An 18,709-nucleotide genomic window follows, 5' to 3' on the forward strand; every position below is an offset into this window, starting at 1 on the left:
GTAATATAAATATACATGCTCAAAAAAATAAAGGGAACACTTAAACAACACAATGTAACTCCAAGTCAATCACACTTCTGTGAAATCAAACTGTCCCTTAGGAAGCACACTGATTGACAATAAATTTCACATGCTGTTGTGCAAATGGAATAGACAACAGGTGGAAATTATAGGCAATTAGCAAGACACCCCAATAAGGAGTGGTCTGCAGGTGGTGACCAAAGCATACTTCTCAGTTCCTATGCTTCCTGGCTGATGTTGTGGTCACTTTTAATGCTGGCGGTGCTTTCACTCTAGTGGTGCATGAGACGGAGTCTACAACCACAAGTGGTCAGGTAGTGCAGCTCATCCAGGATGGCACATCAATGCGAGCTGTGGCAAGAAGGTTTGCTGTGTCTGTCAGCGTAGTGTCCAGAGCATGGAGGCGCTACCAGGGACAGGCGTACATGAGGAGACGTGGAGGCGGCGTAGGAGGGCAACAACCCAGCAGCAGGACCGCTACCTCCGCTTTTGTGCAAGGAGGATCAGGAGGAGCACTGCAGAGCCTGCAAAATGACCTCCAGCAGGCCACAAATGTGCATGCGTCTGCTCAAACGGTCAGAAACAGACTCCATGAGGGTGGTATGAGGCCCGACGTCCACAGGTGGGGGTTGTGCTTACAGCCCAACACCGTGCAGGACGTTTGGCATTTGCCAGAGAACACAAGATTGGCAAATTCGCACTGGCGCCTGTGCTCTTCACAGATGAAAGCAGGTTCACACTGAGCACGTGACAGACGTGACGAGTCTGGAGACGCCGTGGAGAACGTTCTGCTGCCTGCAACATCCTCCAGCATGACCGGTTTGGCGGTGGTCAGTCATGGTGTGGGGTGGATTCTTTGGGGGGCCGCACAGCCTCCATGTGCTCGCCAGAGGTAGCCTGACTGCCATTAGGTGAGAATGAGATCCTCAGACCCCTTGTGAGACCATATGCTGGTGCGGTTGGCCCTGGGTTCCTCCTAATGCAAGACAATGCTAGACCTCATGTGGCTGTAGTGTGTCAGCAGTTCTGCAAGAGGAGGCATTGATGCTATGGACTGGCCCGCCGTTCCCCAGACCTGAAACAAATTGAGCACATCTGGGACATCATGTCTCGCTCCATCCACCAACGCCACGTTGCACCACAGACTGTCCAGGAGTTGGCGGATGCTTTAGTCCAGGTCTGGGAGGAGATCCCTCAGGAGACCATCCGCCACCTCATCAGGAGCATGCCCAGGCGTTGTAGGAGGTCATACAGGCACGTGGAGGCCACACTATGAGACTCATTTTGACTTGTTTTAAGGACATTACATAAAAGTTGGATCAGACTGTAGTGTGGTTTTCCACTTTAATTTTGAGTGTGACTCCAAATCCAGACCTCCATGGGTTGATATATTTGATTTCCATTGATAATTTGTGTGTGATTTTGTTGTCAGCACATTCAACTATGTAAAGAAAAAAGTATTTAATAGAATATTTCATTCATTCAGATCTAGGATGTGTTATTTTAGTGTTCCCTTTATTTTTTTGAGCAGTGTATATTGTGTTTTCGCTGTAAAACATTTAAAATCGGAATGAATGGCGTCTGGGAGGAGATCCCTCAGGAGACCATCCGCCACCTCATCAGGAGCATGCCCAGGCGTTGTAGGGAGGTCATACAGGCACGTGGAGGCCACACACACTACTGAGACTCATTTTGACTTGTTTTAAGGACATTACATAAAAGTTGGATCAGACTGTAGTGTGGTTTTCCACTTTAATTTTGAGTGTGACTCCAAATCCAGACCTCCATGGGTTGATATATTTGATTTCCATTGATAATTTGTGTGTGATTTTGTTGTCAGCACATTCAACTATGTAAAGAAAAAAGTATTTAATAAGAATATTTCATTCATTCAGATCTAGGATGTGTTATTTTAGTGTTCCCTTTATTTTTTTGAGCAGTGTATATTGTGTTTTCGCTGTAAAACATTTTAAAAATCGGAAATGATGGCTGGATTCACAAGATGTTTATCTTTCATTTGCTGTATTGGACTTGTGATTTCATGAAATTATATTATATCCCTGTCGCGTTAGGCTAGGCTATGCTAGTCAGCTTTTTTGATGAGGAGGATCCCGGATCCGGGAGAGAGAAGCGGTAGAGGTTATTAACTAGTGATTATGTTAATATTGACTGTTTTGTATAAGATAAGTTTAATGCTAGCTAGCAACTTACCTTGGCTCCTTGCTGCACTCGCGTAACAGGAAGTCAGCCTGCCACGTAGTCTCCTCGTGGAGTGCAATGTAACCAGCCGTAATCAGCGTCCAAAAATGCAAGATTACCGATTGTTATGGAAACTTGAAATCGGCCCTAACTTTATTATTTTTATTTATGTATTTTAAAAATCGGCCATGCCGACCTCTAGTATAAAGACCATGGGACCACGCAGACTTCATACCGCTCAAGAAGGAGAGGCGCTCTGTCTCCTAGAGATGAACGTACTTGTGCAAAAAAGTGCAAATCAATCCAAGAACAACAGCAAAGGACCTTGCGAAGATGCTGGAGGAAACAGGTACAAAATTACCTATATCCACAGTAAAACGAGTCCTATATCGACATAACCTGAAAGGCCGCTCAGCAAGGAAGAAGCCACTGCTCCAAAACCGCCATAAAAAAGCCAGACTAGTTTGCAACTGCACATTGGTACAAAGATCGTACTTTTTGGAGAAATGTCCTCTGGTCTGATGAAACAAAAACAGAACTGTTCGGCCATAATGACCATTGTTATGTTTGGAGGGAAAATGGGGAGGCTTGCAAGCCGAAGTACACCATCCAACCGTGATTCGCGGGGGTGGCAGCATCATGTTGTGGGGGTGCTTTGCTGCAGGAGGGACTGGTGCACTTCACAAAATAGATGGCTTCATGAGGTAGGAAAATTATGTGGATATATTGAAACAACATCTTAAGACATCAGTCAGGAAGTTAAAGATTGGTCGCAAATGGGTTTTGCAAATGGACAATGACCCCAAGCAAAGTTATGGCAAAATGGCTTAAGGACAACAAAGTCAGGGTATTGGAATGGCCATCACAAAGCCTAGAACATTTGTGGGCAGAACTGAAAAAGTGTGTGAGCAAGGAGGCCTAGAAACCTGACTCAGTTATACCAGCTCTGTCAGGAGGAATGGGCCAAAATTCACCCAACTTATTGTGGGAAGCTTGTGGAAGGCTAACTGAAACTTTTGACCCAAGTTAAACAATTTAAAGGCAATGCTACCAAATACTAATTGAGTGTATGTAAACTTCTGACCCACTTGGAATGTGATGAAAGAAATAAAAGCTGAAAAAATCACTCTACTATTATTCTTACATGTCAACATTCTTAAAATAAGTGGTAATCCTAACTGACCTAAAACAGGGAATTTTACTAGGATTAAATGTCAGGAACTGTGAAAAACTGAGTTTAAATGTATTGGGGCTAAGATGTATGTAAACTTCCACTTCAACTGTACATGCAGGGCAGTTTGGAGTAGATTTACAAGTGAGGACAATGGACCATTTTTATTTCTCAGAGTGCAATCCTGAGGAAGAGCAGGAAAGGCCATGTTGTGCAGAATCCTAGCTCACACACTGACAGAGGAAGTAGACTGTCAGTAATCAAGAGAAGCAGAAACACTAGTTATATTGGCTAAGATTGACAGTGGGGGGGGGGGGGGGGGGGGCTTTTAAACAATAGCAAGCCCCTACTCTCGCTCACACAAGCATCTGGTAGCATTATTCACAGCACGAGAGTATATGCAAATCATATTAGTCTCCCTTTCCTTCACACACAAACCAGACAGAATGCATGAAATTTAATTGATTTCCTAGAGCATTCTTTGACACAAGGTTCTTTGTGGATGGCTGCTACCAAGGAAAACAGACAAGATTGTGAGGCTGGGAGGCCTGTGAAAACAGCCCAGAGAACCCTGCCTCAGAGCGTGCACACAACTACAAAGGCTTGATACTATTAAACGTATGTGGTTTGAGGCATAAATATTTTGATGAAGCGTTTTCTTAACCATGTCATGCCAGATATGAAAGGTTAATCATGGGTTATACACAAAGTCTCTGTGTTCCTTTAGTAGGCTAAATCCAATGATGGACTGGCCACTGTGAAGTTTTCTGGAACCATGAAAACACTGGGGGATCTCGGGTAAATAAATAGAAATCTGTCAAACACTTACTTAAGGCTAATCAATAGATTAATGACCAACAGTGTACCAGTCCATGAGAATACGCATGTGCCGTAGGCTCTTGAAAGAGTAGACTACATTTGTCACAGTCCTGTGTGGAAGTAAAGGGTGTAGGCCTAGGGCCAACACACAGGTGGTACTGTAGGACCTGTGGCCTGGTACGGGTAAAGCAGTTTCCGAGTTGAAGATTTGTTGAGTAGACCTACCTAATAAGTAAGTAATGGAAAAGGACAGGGAACTCAAAAGCAGAAGAAAAACCACTGTAGGTGGTGTGAAAAGGCACAGGCGGGGGTGTGCGAGAGAATGACGGTAGTTAGCGGTAGGTAGGCTAGAAATAGAATTCAGTCCAAAGCCATCCCTCCCAACATTACATACATGATGCTTAGGCTCAGAACAAGGAATCATTGTGAAGCAAACCATCTGGAAAAGAAAACTGAAAAGCACCTCAACCAATGATGCAGCTCACCACACAGCACATTTATGGAGGTGTTTGGAACACAGCCCAAACATTCCCTCAGTTGAACATGCAATACAAGCCAACAGAACAAAGTGCTTTTTATAGACACACAGAAAGGAATCACTTTCTAAAGGCACTCGAAACTCGAACACAAAGTCCCCTTTTCACTTCCCCTCAACATGAGATCAAATAAGACTGTTTGCATGAGCAGGTTAACGACTCCAGTTGCCTAGCCCAACAGCAGCTTCAAGGGCTGTGTCCCTTTGAAATTCATCAGGCCTTCTTCCGTTGGACTGCAGACATTTTACCAGCTCCTGTGTGCAATGGTATGGGGTGCACGCTGCACCTCCCAACAATCACCTCTCAGAAGGAGCTCACACACCACAAAGAGACATGGCAAAACTATACCCAACCTATTCCAGCAATCCAGCCCCACCACATCCAATTGACAACATAAGATTGTCAGATATTTGGTCTTAGATAATTAGGAAAATACAAATATGAAACTGAAACCAGGGTAAGCAGGGTAGCTGAAAGTGAGGTAGTGGTGGTGGTAATAAACAGCCTAAAGTACTTCAGTCAGAACGAGGATCTGAGAAATTATTCACTAGGCTACATCACCGAAGCTCAGGAATAGTGAGTGTTGGACAGCACAATAAAAATGTGAATAAGAGACCCTTGTCTCTTTCATGCGTGAGTTCCCCACAGACATTGTTTGTCACATCTAGTAGGCCTACCCTAAGCCTGTCCTACAACTACTGTGTAGGAACAAGTTATTTTGTGTTTTTTTAAAGACCTCCCACATACACTACACTGTATAACGCATATACAAAAGTATGTGGACACTCCTTCAAATAAGTGGATTTGGCTATTTCAGCCAAACAAGTTGCTGACAGGTGTATTCAATCGAGCACACAGCCATTCAATCTCCAGAGACAAACATTGTCAGTAGAGTGTAATTAGGGCCGATTCCAAGTTTTCATAATCGATAATCTGCATTTTTGGACGCCGATTATAGCCGATTACATTGCATTCACCGAGGAAACTGCGTGGCAGGCTGACCACCTGTTACGCGAGTGCAGCAAGGAGCCAAGGTAAGTTGCTAGATAGCGTTAAACTTATCTTATAAAAAACAATCAATCTTCACATAATCACTAGTTAACTACACATGGTTGATGATATTACTAGGTTAACTAGCTTGTCCTGCATTGCATATAATCAATGCAGTGCCTATTAATTTATCATCGAATCACAGCCTACTGCGCACAATCGTTGCATGAATGTACCTGACCATAAACATCAATGCCTTTCTTAAAATCAATACACAGAAGTATATATTTTTAAACCTGCATATTTAGCTAAAATAAATTCATGTTAGCAGGCAATATTAACCAGGGGGAAATTGTGTCACTTCTCTTGCGTTCATTGCACGCAGAGTCAGGGTATATGTAGCAGTTTGGGCCGCCTGGCTCGTTGCAAACTAATTTGCCAGAATTGTACATAATCATGACATAACATTNCTTCTCTTGCGTTCAGTGCAAGCAGAGTCAGGGTATATGCAGCAGTTTGGGCCGCCTGGCTCGTTGCGAACTGTGTGKACCATTTCTTCCTAACAAAGACCGTAATTAATTTGCCAGAATTTTACATAATTATGACATAACATTGACGGTTGTGCAATATAACAGCAATATTTAGACATAGGGTTGCCACCCGTTCGATAAAATACGGAACGGTTCCGTATTTCACTGAAAGAATAAATGTTTTGTTTTCGAAATGATAGTTTCCGGATTTGACCATATTAATGACCTAAGGCTCGTATTTCTGTGTGTTTATTATAATTAAGGCTATGATTTGATAGAGCAGTCTGTCTGAGCGGTGGTAGGCAGCAGCAGGCTCGTTAGCATTCATTCAAACAGCACTTTCCTGCATTTGCCAGCAGCACTTGGCAATGCTTGAAGCACAGCGCTGTTTATTACTTCAAGCCTATCAACTCCTGAGATTAGGCTGGCAATACTATTGTGCCTATAAGAACATCCAAAAGTCAAAGCTATATGAAATACAAATGGTAGAGAGAGAAATAGTCTTATAAATTCCTATAATAACTACAACCTAAAACTTCTTAACTGGGAATATTGAAGACTCATGTTAAAAGGAACCACCAGATTTCATATGTTCTCATGTTCTGAACAAGGATTTTTTTTACATGGCATAAATTGCACTTTTACTTTCTTCTCCAACACTGTTTTTGCATTATTTAAACCAAATTGAACATGTTTCATTATTTATTTGAGACTAAAACGATTTTATGTATTATATTAAGTTAAAAGTGTTTATTCAGTATTGTTGTAATTGTCATTATTACAAATATATATATAGATACAAATTTGCAGATTAATCGTTATCGGCTTTTTTTGGTCATTCAATAAATCGGTATCGGTGTTGAAAAATCCTAAATCGGTCGACCTCTAGAAGAATGGCCTTACTGAAGAGCGCAGTGACTTTCAACGTGGCACCGTCATAGGATTCCACCATTCCAACAAGTTAGTTCATCGAATTTCTGCCCTGTTAGAGCTGCCCCGGTCAACTAAGTGTTGTTATTGTGAAGTGGAAACATCTAGGAGCAACAACAGCTCAGCCGCAAAGTGGTAGGCCACACAAGCTCACAGAACGGGACTGCCATGTGCTGAAGCGCGTAGCACGTAAAAATTGTCTGTCTTGGTTGCAACACTCACTACAGAGTTCCAAACTGGATCTGGAAGCAACGTCAGCAAAATAACTGTTTGTCGGGAGCTTCACGAAATGGGTTTCCTTTGCCGAGCAGCCACACAAGCCTAAGATCACCATGTGCAATGCCAAGCATCGGCTGGAGTGGTGTAAAGCTTGTCGCTATTGGACTCTGGAGCAATGGAAACGAATTCTCTGTAGTGATGAATCACGTTTCACCATCTGGCAGTCCGACGGACGAATCTGGTTTTGGCGGATGCCAGGAAAACGCTACCTGCCCCAATGCATAGTGCCAACTGTAAAATTTGGTGGAGGAGGAATAATGGTCTGGGGTTGTTTTTCATGGTTCGGGCTAGACCCCTTACTTCCAGTGAAAGGAAATCTAAACGCTACAGAATAGAACATTCTAGACGAGTCTGTGCTTCCAACTTTGTGGCAACAATTTGGGGAAGGCCCTTTCCTGTTTCAGTATGACAATGCCCCCATGCAGAAAGTGAGGTCCATACAGATATGGTTTGTCGACATCTATGGACTTGTATGTTTTTCTGTCATGCGTAATGTACAGTAGCCTATATCACATATGTATTGGATAACGGCACAATCATTTTGACTTTTGGGGGCTTGGGATCATTAAATGTCTAATGTAAGGGCTCATAAAATGTGTTTAATGTATGGCTCATCAGGCTCAGGTAGCATCAAGCTTGAATGTTCAATCAAAGCTCTATTTAAATCCAGACATAGGCATATTTATATGCTTTATAATGCTCTTGAATGACACTTCTGGTTTTGGCGGGAAATACTGTGTTACTCGGGAGAAAAAGGATTTATTCTCAGGGTTGAAACATTTGTAAAATACCGGAAAAATAACCCTAGTGATATCATCAATGCCTACAACCTTGGGTTAGGCTATCAGATCCCAGGGATTACAAATGAGTAAACGCTTCCTCTTACACAACCATAACCAAAAGGAGGGCATTCTGTAGGTCAAAGCAGTGCTAGCATGCAATATCTACAAAGGCTTTAAGTTCAGAGGTGGGAGCAAATGGGTAGCTTCCAAATATAAGGAAAGGAGAAATTCTGTATGCCTAAAATCAACACCTTCACTGAGATGTATGCTCAAAATCTTATTTTGCTAAATGTAGGCCAAATGCTGCCTGTCAGGAAGACAAAGCCTGACAGTGCACTCCTACACTGAATGAGACATCCTGATCCTCTGCTCTGGAGCGTTCAACATCCTTACTCCTGACCTTGCCAAAACAAAGACTTCTACCTTGCCTCGGAACAACACTACTAGTACTCCAGGCGCAAAGTCAGTTGAGATTCATAGGAACCTGAATGATATCCAATGTCTGGTAGATCACTATAACTCAAGAATAAATAAATAAATAAAAAGTTAGGAGCACACTCTTCATTTGTGTGATTGAGATGTATTCATGTTTTGGCTCTAACAATTAGCCTAATCAAAAGGTCAAGTGCATTCCTTAAATCAACATAAATTATTGTGACCATTCTGTTTTGAAAACCTTTGAGCCCTGCTTGATACACAAACACGTCTGAAGTTCTTTATGGTTCATCATACTACACTAGTCATGGATAGTCACGGCCCCTGCACTGGGTGGGGCTCAATTCTACACCTAATGTAGGGGATCAGGTGGGTAAGGAGAGGCGACCGCCGTTCGCTAGCTAGTTAATTATTCAAGCAACCAAGACAACTTGCCCATCTAGTAATTTTTAGGGCCCCAGCCTTGTCTTGTTCACTTTTGCAACACAGTCGACATCTTGCGGAATTTTTAGTTTAACTAACTAGTTAGCTAACTAACGTTAGTTACTAATACTAGCTAATGTGTCACCGTCGGCCTCTGTTATAAACAGTTAGTTGGCTTCCTTTCATCATACTGGCATACGTTAACAGTGAAATGCTAGTAATCTAGCTAGTTAGAAAGCTTGCTATTAGAGGCGCATTGGTTAGCTATCTAGCCAACTACCTAATTATCTAACTAACGTTAACTAGCTAACGTTAACACTAACAGGTCGCTATAGCGTAGTTAGCTAGGTGCCTAGGTACTAGTTTACAATCAAAATAGTTAACTAGTTATCACAGAGAGCATAGCTAACATTACTGTACTTAGCTAGCTATCAACAACGGTAACCGTTAACTAGCTTACTAGCTCGTTGGTTAAGTAACGTTAGCTAGTGACCTAACCAACTTGAAATGTTGCAGCACTGTTACTAGCCAAACATCGAGCTACGGTGGGATACCTTTATAGGGATATGTCAATGTTGCCCGGGTAGGCCAGGCTGGCCAGTTGTGGAAGAAAATAGCGTTCAATCACGAAGGACATCCAAGAAGTAGCTAGCTAACGTTAGCAGATGAAGGCCAGCGATGAAAACAGAACTAGCTAACGCGTTAGCTATAACACGAATTCAATGACTTACCAAACAAGTTGTTGATAGTATACCAGTTCTCTATGGAATCCCTATAACCGTGAAATAATGTCAGTGTCTGACCAGTTAAATCGCTAGATATGTCTATTCCAGACCGTTCCTGATCTCCCCTTTTCGTCAGAGCGCTAGCTCAGTCAGCTGTCATCTGCTGTCATCACGAGTAGGCGCGCTCTACCCGCATGCGCGCTGGGTCACAGAGATTTTAGTAAATATCTCAACCTCGAATAGTTTGGTGAGTTTTCTGTTTTTACATTTAATAAGAGCTAAGTAAGAGCTTGTTTATAAATGTCGTCTGTAGTGGACTTCAGGATGCTAAACTATGTTTTCTTACTTACTGTACACATTTACGGTAAAGTTAAAAAAATATATATCACATTTACTAATAACCGATTCCTCTACATACACATACAGTTAAAAAAATACACCAATAAAAACAAAAACACTTATGTAAAACATATATACAGTACCAGTCAAAACTTTGGACACACCTACTCATTCAATGTGTTTTCTTTATTTTTACTATTTTCTACATTGTAGAATAATGGTGAAGACATACTATGAAATAACACATATGGAATCATGTAGTAACCAAAAAAGTGTTAAACAAATCAAAATATATTTTATATTTGAGATTCTTCAAAGTGGCCACCCTTTGCCTTGATGACAGCTTTTCACACTCTTGGCATTCTCTCAACCAGCTTCACCTGGAATGCTTTTCCAACAGTCTTGAAGGAATTCCCACATGTGCTGAGCACTTGTTGGCTGATTTTCCTTCACTCTGCGATCCAACTCATACCAAACCATCTCAATTGGGTTGAGGTCTGGTGATTGTGGAGACCAGGTCATAAATTGCCAACAGACACTATCCCATCACTATAGCGCACCACCCTGCAATATATATATTTTTTGCTGGGTCAGGAGGATATATGAACTGTGCATATGATGCTAACAGAGACTCAAGGCTGTGAGTCCTTGACCTTTTCTTGCTGTGGATGCAAAATCTAGAAAATCTTTGTCCATGACAAGCCCACCTTTCTTTCTTTTTCTCACTGTAAATGTGTAGGAGGCATCACTACTGTTCAAACTAGGCAGACTACCTGAACAAAGAAAACATACTATTTTTACAAATGCAGGTCAGATTTGTATGCTATAAACTACAAACTAGGTTTTCGAATAATATGAAATACAGTAATTTGACATTCCTGATTTGCCACTAGCAATGTCTAAAGTTCATCAATAGGTGGCGATCAAGTTCCATGAATTTATACACTCTTCAAAATGACTTGTCTCCAGGTTTTTCTCGCCATCCATCTCCATTTGTAAAGAAAAACAAAGATGAAAACTGTCTTACATAAGAATATTGAGATGTCTGTTTTAAGACCAGCAGAAGTAGTGCTGGTTTCTCACATTTACCTGCATATTGCAGGGTGGTGTGCTATCGTGATGGGATAGTGTCTGTTGGCAATTTACGAGGCACTATCAAAATGGCAATTGAATATTGATTAACCATTTAAATGACTATCTGTATTGTCTATGTCTGTATAATGGGCTGTAGTCCTTCCGGATATCTAGTTTCCAGTGCAGAGGATGTGCCATGGCTAATTTGATTTACAGTCTGTCTATGCATTAGTTAGAAAAGGATGTGCCAGTTGCTCATCAATCTTGGAATCATCTGAATGTCCTTCAGGGCTATCTGATAGAAGTGTGAATAACTACAGGCTTCCCATCTACTTGTGCATAAATTGGTCAAAATGGAACAACACATGGAGACCATCAACAAAAGACACTGACGTAGCTTGTAAGACCAACAAAAAGGGGAAAGACTAAATACTTTTGTCAATTGATCACATTGTATGATCATTGTTTTAGTGTTCTGTATGGTTTACTTAAGAGACTTGAAATAGCTGAATACAGGGCTCTGCATGTGTAGCAGTGTGATGTTGTTCCCCTAGATTATGCACCAAATTGCACACAAGGACCAATTCAAATAGGCCAGGTCAAGAGGGGATGTTAATAATTTGATAATAATAAGAAGAATTCAGTGTATTTTTTTATTTAATTACAGCTGCATAGCTAATGATTTTCTTTGGTTTACAAACACTTTTTCATATCAATATTGTACATACATGTGATTGTAAAAGTTTTGTATATTTTGGTTTGGCCCATCGTGGGTTATCTGTATTTCCGTACACCCTTATTGTTCTCTTTTGCCTGACCTTCAGCTAGCAAGGTATGTTGTCCTTGGCTCCGAAATTGTTTAATATAAAACCGTCATAATGTTACACAATGTACTGTTATGCTACTATAAGTTTGTTACAATGTGGATAATATAAAGCTTTATGTTAACAAGTATCACAAAGCTCGATAACTAGGGTATCTATTGTAACTTGTGAGTACTTGGGACAGTGTTTGAGTGAGTGTCCATGTGCTTGCACAGGTGCCTGAGAGCTAGGACTGCGCCAAGGGTTAACATAATGTGTGTTGTCTCTTCGTGTGCAGGTATGTCTTTTATTTTGTCCGAATTATGTTCTGTATCATTTTACTTGTATTGTATTGTATGGTGTGCTGTTCCAGCCATGGAAGACTGTCAAGTCCATAAGATGAGTTATGCTGGGGATTTTAGTGTGGGTAGAGGGAGGGATGTCCTTGCATTTACACCATTTGTACAGTCAGCTCCTGGGAGTAGAGTGTTTGCTAGTCCTGAGTTTACAAGCACTGGGAGGGGTAGGCTGTTTACTCCACCTGACCAGGGTATCCCACCTCTGTCTCTTGATGTACCATCATCCCCAGTCCTCAGTAATAATGGGACACCTCCGAGTCAGCTTAGTGACCTTATTAAGCAGATTGGTTCAGAGATAGGAGAATCTATCAGAGCGAGTTTACTGTAGCCTGGGGCTTCCAAGTCTTTCTCCTGCTCATTCCCCTCACCAACCCCAGCAGTTTCCCCTGCCTGAGCAATGTGAGTCAACTTTTATTGATGCGTCCAAGCTGAATCTGGTCGTGAAGTCAGATGTTAGTGCTCCACCTTTCTTTAGGGGTGATGGCTCAGATGAGTACTCTGTCCTGGAGTGGGAGGAGCTAATGGGAGTCTACCTAGAGAAGAGGGGTTACACTGGGTCTGAGAATGTTGGGGAGGTGATGTCTAGGCTCATGGGGAGGGCACGGGATGTGACAAAAGTCTGGATGCGTAACAACCCTGTTGTCACAGATGTTAAGTCAGTGTTCAGTGTTCTCAAGCAACACTTTGGGGATACTGTCTGCTCAGGTATGCTATTAGCTGATTTCTATTCAATGAACTCATATGCTAATGAGGGTCCACTAGATTTCTGGATTAGGCTTAACAAAGCTGCAGAGGCAGCTGAACAGTACCTTGTAAGTGAGGGTAGAACCTTGCCCAATCAGTGCTCAGAGTTGGCAGTCATGTTTGTACGCAACTGTCCTGATAAAGAGTTGGCCCAAGTGTTCAAATGCAAATCCCTTCGTGACTGGACAGCCAGTGAGGTACAGGATCGTTTGAATGAACTGTTAAGGGAGCGTAAACCATGTAGAACACAACTTTCACAGCAGGTGGCTGCTGTCTTTGATTCCCACCAGGAGGAAATGGATCCTGTGAGCAGACCTAATGTGTCATCTTTTTCTCGATGTGGCCGTGAACCAGAACAGGCCCCATCTGTATCTGAGGGTGGTACATTAGAGAATGTTTTGAGTATGTTAGAGAAGGCTCTTCTCAGCAATACTCAGTCTGTGAACAGAGGGCCCCGTAAACAGTTCCCCAAACGTGAGCGTGAGTGCGCTGTCTGTGGAAGCACTAATCACTGGACCAAAGCTCACTGTCAGATGCACCAGCTGTGTTTCAAGTGCTTCTCTCCTGGCCACATGAGCTTTGACTGTAGTGAGACTGGGAAGCGAAAGAGCCCTGGATGTGGACAGACTGGCAGGTCTGGAAAACTAKAAAGCCTCCATTCTGAGGAGGGCAATGTGGGGCAGTCTAATTTTTCCTCCACTGATGATGATATCCAATCTGTTTATTCTTATTTTTGTGAGTCAGTACCCAAGAACAACAAAGTAATTTTTCAGAACACAATGAGAATTACAGTTTGTTTTACACCACCGTGCTGGTACAGGATAAAGTTGAGCTGAAGGGGATGTTAGATAGTGGGTCCATGGCTACTACTCTGCGCACAGATATTGTACCTCGGTTGAGGGAGGCAGGAGTGGTAGAGGGGAACTTCTAGGTCCTTCAGACATCATCCTGGTGGGTTGTCGTGGGACGCAAACTATCCCAGTGGGCATGTGTGACTTACAACTACAGTTTTATGGCTTCAGTTATGTAGTCCCAGTGCTTATTGTAGATGGGCAGGTTGATGAACTCATTGTGGGCAGTAACGTGTTGAAGTCTTTGATTAGACAGTTCACATCAAATGACAGCTACTGGCGGGTGGTGGGTACGCCAGGTCCTTCTGGCCAGTGTGATGACAGCCAGTTCCTGCGTCTCCTATCAAATCTGGAGAGATGGAGAGGAGACTCCATCCCAGATAAAGTGGGCACCATTAAGTTGAAGAGAGCAGTAACGCTCCAACCCATGAGTGAGCATCTGGTGTGAGGTCGCCTACCCCCAAAGACCAAACACTCTGTGGGCAGTACTGTTGTTGTCGAGCCCAGCATGTCTCGTTGTGTGAATCGACACATACTAGTAGGGAGAGTAGTTATGCCTCTGTGGGGGGATGGATGGCTCCCTGTGAAGATTGTGAATCCAACAACTTCGCCAGTTACCCTGAGACGAAATGCTAAAGTGGCAGATGTGTACCCTTGCATTGCATTGGAGGATTTTGATGATGGCAAGCAGCTTACCAGAACGTGGCAAAAGTACAATGTGACAGCTCACATGGCAGTCTTACAGCTAAGAGTTCAGTTGGTGGCAGTGTAGTTAATGGCAACAGTACACTGAGCAATCTTGGACTTCAAGGCCTGTCTGTTGAGGAGTGTCCAGTTTCACAGTTCTGGAAAGACAAACTTGTCGGTTTAATTGAGAAGTATGACACCGTGTTCTCTAGACATAGCCTGGATTGTGGAGAGGCAAAAGAGTTCTGCCATCGCATACGGCTGACTGATGACCGCCCATTTCGATTACCTTATCATAGGCTTTCTCCAGCTCATTACCAAAAACTCAGGGAAACACTGGATGATAAGGAGGAAAAGGAAATCGTCAGAAAATCCAGCCGCGAGTATGCCTCACCATTGGTGCTGGTATGGAAAAAGTATGTGGACTTGTGTCTATGTACTGACTTTAGGTGGTTAAACGCCCGCACAGTAAAGGATGCTCATCCCCTGCCTCATCAGGCTGATGTACTGGCTGCGCTGGGAGGTAATGCCTTCTTCAGCACAATGGACTTGACATCAGGGTACTACAATGTGCCACTGCATGAAGAGGATAAGAAATACACTGCCTTTTCTCTCCTTTAGGTCTGCACGAGTACAATCGTTTACCTCAAGGCCTTTGCAACAGCCCAGCTACTTTTATGAGAATGATGCTGACCATCTTTGGGGACCAAAACTTTCTAAGTCTCCTTTGCTATTTGGATGATCTGATGGTTTTTGCTAAGACGGAGGAAGAGAGATTGCAGACACTTGAGATGGTTTTTCAGCGGTTKCAGGAGCACAATCTTAAACTGTCTCCGTCTAAGTGCAAGTTTTTGAGGAGGTCTGTTAAGTTTTTGGGCCACATCATTTCTCAGGAGGGYGTAGCCACTGACCCTGCTAAGGTTCAAACCATTTTAAATGTGACTGAGAGTGAGATGATGGAAGCTGATGGTGTCACTCCGTCTCCTAGCAAAATCCGTTCTTTCCTTGGTATGGTAGTATACTATCAACACTACATTGAGAATTGTTCCATGGTTGCTAGGCCATTGTTTCATCTGACTACAGGTCAGAAGAAGCCTAGGAGAGGCAAGGGCAGAAAGAGGCCTGGTCCCTCTCGCAGGCTCACTGCTGCAGACTGGACTGCCAAATGTCAACTCGCTTTTGAAGCTTTGAAAGCAGCACTAGTTGACCAGGCACTGCTGGCTCATCCAGATTTTTCTCTGCCATTTTTACTTTCTGTTGATGCATCTACTAGTGGTTTGGGAGCTGTACTATCCCAAGTGCAAGATGGGAAGGCCATAGCCAGGCCAATAGCCTTTGCTAGTAAGTCTCTTAATCATGCACAATCCAAGTATCCTGTTCACCGGCTGGAATTTCTAGCCATGCAATGGGCCATTCATGATAAGTTCAGCCATTGGCTGCGAGGGCATAAGTTTACTGTGTGGACCGAAAACAATCCACTCAAATATATTTTTACAAAGCCAAGACTTGATGCATGCGAGCAGAGATGGGTTGCAAAGCTGGCACCCTTTGATTTTGATATCCAGCACATACCAGGGCCCAAGAATGTCGTTGCTGATGCTTTGAGCAGAGAGCCATTTGTCCGCTCCAAAGTTCTGCACCGACTGACAAGAATTCCATATGATGTCCTGCTGGAGGAAGCCAGAGGTCTTCGAGTGGATGATGTACAAGACATGTTCCGTCTCTCCTGTGAGGACAGGTAATGGGCTCTGTAGAACGTCTATGGCTCCTGGGAGTGAGTTGAGTAAAGCTGGAGACGATGTCAGTGGGTTGGTTTCCTGTGAAGAGGTGTCTGCTGTCCTCCAAGACAATCGCCGATGTGATGATGGTGCCACAGTGAGGGCAGTTTCACATGTGCAGCACCTTGAGAAGTTGATGTCCATGGGTCAGAGCCCATTACCTGTCCTTACACACAAGGAGCTGTATGAAAACCAGTCACTGGATCCTGTCGTCAGCAGAGTCATGTTCTTTGTAGATAGAGGCCGGCCGCCCATCTAGGAGAGAGCGAGTCCTTGAAGCTAAAGAAACAGTTTATACTCTAAGACCGTGGGGAAAACTCACCACGCGGTTAGAGATTCTGTATCGTGTCTCAAAACACCCAGTGAGTAAGAAGAAAATATTCCAGTATGTCGTACCTGTGTCTTTGAGAGGCCTTGTGTTGAAGGGAGTTCATGATGATGCTGGTCATCAGGGTCAGCAGCGCACATTGTGGCTCACGAGACAGCGGTTTTACTGGGAATCTATGGAGAAGGATGTCAAGGAATACGTGGCCCACTGTAAGAGATGTGTGTTGAGTAAAGCACCTGAGCCTGAAGCAAGAGCTCCACTTGTCTCCATTGTGACAACGGCACCTTTAGAACTTGTGTGTATTGATTTCTGGACTGCAGAAGATTCAAACAACAAGTCTATTGATGTGTTAGTAGTGACTGATCACTTTACTAAGCTGGCCTGTGCATATCCATGTCCAAACCAGTCTGCTAAGACTGTTGCACGTGTTCTCTGGAATAATTTCTTCTGCATTTATGGGTTCGCTGATTGCATCCATTCTGACAGGGGTGCTAACTTTGAGAGTTTACTTATTGCAGAATTACTTCAGTTATCTGGTGTTGAAAAGTCCCACACCACACCTTATCATCCCATGGGTAACGGTCAAGCAGAACGTCTGAATCGCACACTGGGTGGGATGATTAGAGCTCTGCCAGCTAAGTCCAAGGCTAAATGGCCTCAGATGTTGAACACATTGACATTCTCCTATAACTGCACTGTTCATGAGACTACTGGGTTTCCACCTTTCTTCTTGATGTTCGGACGCACCCCTAGAACAGCTCACTGAACACATATCGTGTCCAACACCCTACCACTGGACGCATCAAAACTGTGCATAGGAACCTGATTATGCCAGTCAACTTTCTGCCTTTGCCTTCGTGGGAGGAACCTGAGGGTCACGGATCGCCGCCAGAGCCGCCAGCCAGCCAGGATCCGCCAGAGCCAGCCAGCCAGCAGTCGAGACCACCCCAGGATCCGCCAGAGCCAGCCAGCCAGGATCCGCCAGAGCCAGCCAGCCAGGATCCGCCAGAGCCAGCCAGCCAGGATCCGCCAGAGCCAGCCAGCCAGGATCCGCCAGCAGGCCTGCAGTCAGCCAGGCGATGCCTAAAATCGCTCTTCACTCTGGAGCTGCCGGAGGCGTCCTTCACTCCAGCGCTGCCGGAGTCTCCCGCCTGTCCGGCGCTGCCGGAATTCCCCGTGCATTCGGGACCCATGGCTAGGGTCCCCAGGCCAAGGTTGGCGGGGAGGATCGCCGCTCATAAAAGGCCACGGGGGCGATTAAGGAGGCGGACAAAAAACATTTGAAGTGGGATCCACGTCCCCGCCAGAGCCGCCACCGCGACAGACGCCCACCCAGACCCTCCCCTAAGTTTTTAGGTGGTGCGCCCGGATGTTCTCACCTTAAGGGGGGGTTATGTCACGTTCCTGACCTTATTTTCCCTTATTTTGTATTTAGTTAGTATGCTCAGGGCGTGAGTTGGGGTGGGTTGTCTATGTGTGTTTCTATGTTGGGTTTTTTGTGTTCGGTCTGGTATGATTCTCAATCAGAGGCAGCTGTCAATCGTTGTCCCTAATTGAGAATCATACTTAGGCAGCGGGGTTTCACGTGTTGTTTGTGGGTGTTTGTATTTCGTGTCAGTGTTCGTGCCACACGGGACTGTTGTTCGGTTAGATTATCTTTTGTTATTTTGTTTCGTGTAGTGTTCAGTTTATTGTGAATAAAACATGGACACTTTCCACTCTGCGTTTTGGTCCGATCCCTACACCTCCTCTTCTGACGAAGAGGAGGAAATCTGCCGTAACAGTTACCTTCGAGGTAATGTGTTTTGTTTTGTGCCTATAATCTAGTGTAAAACAGTGGGGGTGAATGTAGCAGTGTGATGTTGTTCCCCTAGATTACGCACCAAATTGCACACAAGGACCAATT

The 18,709-nt window shown here is 43.8% G+C and overlaps 1 protein-coding gene across 5 annotated transcripts in view; it reads right to left on the reverse strand.

The window, feature by feature from the left end:
• The window catches only part of LOC111957775 (GTPase-activating protein and VPS9 domain-containing protein 1), a 43,685-nt gene extending 33,653 nt beyond the window's left edge, over positions 1 to 10,032 (reverse strand). For all 5 annotated transcript variants that reach the window (XM_023978763.2, XM_023978765.2, XM_023978764.2 and 2 more), the window contains exon 1: positions 9,847 to 10,032. The gene's annotated coding sequence lies outside the window, so the exon portion shown is untranslated. The remainder of the gene's footprint in view (positions 1 to 9,846) is intronic.
• Positions 10,033 to 18,709: the final 8,677 nt, after the last annotated feature.

The sequence above is a fragment of the Salvelinus sp. IW2-2015 genome, linkage group LG33 (genome assembly GCF_002910315.2).
Source record: "Salvelinus sp. IW2-2015 linkage group LG33, ASM291031v2, whole genome shotgun sequence".
NCBI lineage: Eukaryota > Metazoa > Chordata > Actinopteri > Salmoniformes > Salmonidae > Salvelinus > Salvelinus sp. IW2-2015.